This window comes from Penaeus japonicus, unplaced genomic scaffold (genome assembly GCF_977035675.1).
Source record: "Penaeus japonicus unplaced genomic scaffold, GWHDUDI00000001_assembly GWHDUDI00000026, whole genome shotgun sequence".
Classification (NCBI taxonomy): domain Eukaryota; kingdom Metazoa; phylum Arthropoda; class Malacostraca; order Decapoda; family Penaeidae; genus Penaeus; species Penaeus japonicus.
This window is the reverse complement of record NW_028234428.1, coordinates 6330929-6335928: the sequence shown is the minus strand read 5'-3', so window position 1 is coordinate 6335928 and position 5000 is coordinate 6330929.

Below are 5000 nucleotides of genomic sequence, written 5' to 3'. Positions count from 1 at the left end.
TTGTTATTATCACTATTATTTCTATAATTGTTATGATTTTTGTTCTTACTATTACCATTATTATTATCATTATCATTATTATTATTACTATTATCATTATTATTATCATTATTATTATATTTATTTTTATCATTAGTAGTAGTAGTAGTAGTATCTATGCTATTATTATTATTATTATCATTATTATAAGTATTATTATCAACATTATTACTATTATTATTATTATTATTATCATTATTATCATTAGCATTGTTATTATTATCATTATTATTATTATTATCATTATTATTATTATTATTATTATCATTATTATTATTATTATTAATATTATTATTATTATTATTATTATTATCATTATTATTATTATTATCTTTATTATTATCATCATCATTATTATCATTATTATTATAATTATCATCATTGTTATCATTATCATCATAATTATCATTATCATTATTGTTATTATTATCATTCTCATTATTGTTCTCATTGTCATTTTTATCATCACTATTGTTATTACCATTGTTATTGTTATTATTATTATCATCATTATTATCATTATCAGTGTTTTCATTATTATTGTTATTATCATTGTTATCATTATTATTAGCATTATTATTATGATAATTATTATTATTAGCATTATTATCATAATAATTATTATTATTATTATTATTATTATTATTATTGTTATTATTATTATTATTATTGTTATTATTATTATTATTATTATTATTATTATTATTATTATTATTATTATTATTATTATTATTATTTTATTATTATTATTATTATCATTATCATCATCATCATTATTATTATTATTAATTTCATTATTATCATAACTGTTATTTTTATCATGATCATTATCATTATTATCAATATTGCTATTATTATTATCAGTATTGTTATCATTATTCTTACTTTTTCTTTTACTATTATCGTTGTAATTCTTATCTAAGTTATCAATATCATCATCGCATTTTTGTTATAATTATTTCTACTATCATTTATTTTTTTTTTTTTATTATTATTTTCAACATTATTGCTTTTACTCTTCTTTATATTATTGATACGGCTAACCTTATTAACAAGATCACTATCATTATCATTATCATTAGTAGTAGTAATATTGCTAACATATTATTGTCATTATTATTATTATCATTGTTATTATTATTATTATTATTATTATTATTATTATTATTATTATCATTATTATTGTCATAATTATTATTATTATCATTATTATTATCATCATCATTATCATTATTATTATTATTGTTACTATTAATATTGTTATTATTGTTATTATTATTACTATTATTATTGTTATTATTAGTGTAATTATTTCAATCATTATCGTGGTTGTTATTATCATCATCATCATTATTTTCTTCTTTTCTATTATCATTACTATCTATCATTGTTGATATTGATATTGACATTATTATCATTATTGTGGTTACGATTATCCTCATCATTATTATTATCACTGTTGTAATCATTATTATTACTATCAATATCACTTTTATTACTATTATAACTATCATCATTTCCATGAAAATGATAATGAAATTCATTATGATGAAAATAGCAGTATTGCTAATGCTAAGATTACTACTACAACTTCTACTAACGATTACAATGATAATGAGGATAATGAAATTGATTATAATGAGAACAACAATGATAATGATAAAGGTAATGGTATGATGAAAACAACCATAGTAATAATGATAATGATTGTAATAGTAATGGTAATGAAAGTAATGATATGAAAAAAAAGATAACAGTAATAATGATGGTCATGATTGTAACTATCATCATTAGCATTATCAGTATTATCATTATCATTGCTATATTGGTAATAATAATGATGATGGTAATGATGATGATGATAGAGATATTGATAATTACAAAATAATGATAATAATATAAATGAAAATGATAACATTTATTAATGATGATTGTAATGAAGGGTAATTATGTCAATAATGTTAATGATTAAAACATCATAAAAAACAATTATGATTGGCGTCATCATCATCATCATCATTATGATTATTATCATCTCTATTGCTATTATCCTTATTATCAGTATCATCATTAAAATGACTGTTGTTTTCGATATTACTATCATTAATTGTTTAACTTGACTATTATCATCATTATCATTATTTATACTTGTATCATTACTATCATTATTATCTTTATCATTATCAATAGTTGCATTAGTAATGATGATAATAATAATATCATCATTATCATTTAGATATTGTCATAACCATTTCGATTCTATTTCATCTTAAAGTTCTTATTCAGGAATTATCAGACGGAATATTTCGATGAATAGACATATTCCACTTTAAGAGAATACACAAACCCTAGTGTAATCACACACTGACACACTGATAAAGACAAGAATACAGTAACGGATACAAATACATCTCCTTAACCGACAAACACATTAGCATACGCAAACAAACAAATACACGAACTTACTTAAAGAAACAAACAAACAAACGCAAACAATCAAACAAACAAAAACACGGATATACAACTTCCATCCCCCGAGCAAATATTTTCGAAAGAATATCAGGGAGGGGAAAGGGAGGGGAAGGGGAGGGGAAGGGAAGGGTGAAGCGAGGAGTTGGAGGAAGGGAAGGGGGGGGGGGGGCAGGGATAAGAAGGCCGGATAAAGGGATGTTCTTCCGGATGGGTGGAAAAAGCATGTCTCTAGAGGGTGGGGGGAGGAGGGCGAAGGTGGGTGGGGGTTTTGGGTGGGAAGAAGTGCGGAGTAGAGGTCGAGGAGGAGGAGGAGGAAGAAGAAGAGGAGGAGGAGGAGGAGGAAGAGGTGGAAGAGGAGGAGAAGGAGGAAGAGGAAGACGTGGAAGAAGAGGAGGAGGAGGAAGAGGTGGAAGAAGAGGAGGAGGAGGAAAAGGAGGAAGAAGAAGAACATGAGGATGGGGAGGAGGAGGAGGAGGAAGAAGAGCAAGAAGAAGAGAAAGAGGAGGAGGAGGAGGAGGAAGATAAGGAAGAGGAGAAGGAGGAGGAAGAGAAGGAAAAGTAGGTAGGTTGAGAAGGTGTAGCAATTTTAGCACCAACAGTAGGAAGAAGAGGAGCACAAGGGCGAACAAAAGTATCAGGAAGGGAGGGAGGTGGTACCGGAGGAGGAAATGGAGAAGGAGGGAAAAGAGGAAAAGGAGAAGAAAATCAGGGAAAGGAGGAAAAAAAGAGAGAAAAAAGAGGAGGAGGAGAAGAAGTAGTATAAGAAGGATGATGAAAAGGTAGGGAGGGGGGATGAAGAGTAGAACGAGGAGAAAAGGAGAGGAGTATGAGAAGGTGGATAAGAAGGAAGAGCAGGGAAAGCAAAGGAAGGATAAAGGGAACAACGAAGAGGAGGAGGAGAAAGAGATGGAGGATGAGAAGAGGATATGGAAGAAGAGGGAGAGAAACAGGAGGAGGAAAAAAGGTAGGAGTAGGAGACATAGAAGAGAGAGAAGAAGAAATGAAGGGAAAAGAGGGAGAGCGGCAGGAGGAAGAGAAGGAGAAATGGGAGGAGTAGGAGAGAGAGAAGAAAAAAAAGATAAAGAAAGATAAAAAAGAAGGAAAACAAGGGAATGGAAAAGGTAATACAAAAATACAAATAGGAGCCATAGAAGAAGAAAAGGAAGAGAGAAAGAAGAAAGAGGAAAAGGAGAAAGATAAAGGAAGAGGAAGAGGAGGAGAAAGACGAAGAGAGAAGAAGAGGAGGAGAGTGATGAAGAGAGAGGAAGAGAAAGAGAATGGTGAAGAGAGAGGAAGAGAAGGGGAATGAGGAAGAGAGAGGAAGAGAAAGGGAATGATGAAGAGAGAGGAAGAGAAGGGGAATGATGAAGAGAGAGGAAGAGAAGGGGAATGATGAAGAGAGAGGAAGAGAAGGGGAATGATGAAGAGAGAGGAAGAGAAGGGGAATGATGAAGAGAGAGGAAGAGGAGGAGAATAATGAAGAGAGAGGAAGAGAAGGGGAATGATGAAGAGAGAGGAAGAGAAGGGGAATGATGAAGAGAGAGGAAGAGGAGGAGAATGATGAAGAGAGAGGAAGAGAAGGGGAATGATGAAGAGAGAGGAAGAGAAGGGGAATGATGAAGAGAGAGGAAGAGAAGGGGAATGATGAAGAGAGAGGAAGAGAAGGGGAATGATGAAGAGAGAGGAAGAGAAGGGGAATGAGGAAGAGAGAGGAAGAGAAGGGAAATGAGGAAGAGAGAGGAAGAGAAAGAGAATGATGAAGAGAGAGGAAGAGAAGGGGAATGAAAGAGAGAGGAAGAGAAGGGGAATGATGAAGAGAGAGGAAGAGAAAGAGAATGATGAAGAGAGAGGAAGAGAAGGGGAATGATGAAGAGAGAAGAAGAGGTGGAAAATGATGAAGAAAGAGGAAGAGGAGGAGAATAATGAAGAAAGAGGAAGAGGAGGAGAATGATGAAGAGAGAGGAAGAGAAGGGGAATGAGGAAGAGAGAGGAAGAGCAGGAGAAGGATGTATCAAGCATGCTCCCCAGCCTCCAGTATGACACATCGCTCGAACCCATATCTAGACGTACGGATTCTAGTCTTGAGAACGTCCATTATTCCTTGTCTCGAGAGAAGAGGAGAGACAAGGAGGCGAGGAGAAAGAGGGAGGTAAGGAAGAGGAGGAGGAGAAAGAGAGGGGGGGGAGAAGAAGAGTTGGAGGAGGAGAAGGAGGAGGAGGTAGAAGAGGGAGAGACGAGAGAGAGAGAGAGGAGGAGGAGGAGGAGGAAGAGAAAGAAGAGAAAGAGGTGAAGGAGAAAGATGAGGTAGTGGAGGACGGGAGGAGGAGAAGAGGCAATGAGGTGGATGAATATGAATAGGAGGAAGAAAAAGAGATGGATAAAAAAGAGAAAGAGGAGGAAAAGGAAAAGAAAGAAGGGGTGAAAGAGAAAAACGAACAAGAAGAGGAAAAGTTGGAAAAGGAGGTAGAGGAGAAAAGAGAGGACGAACA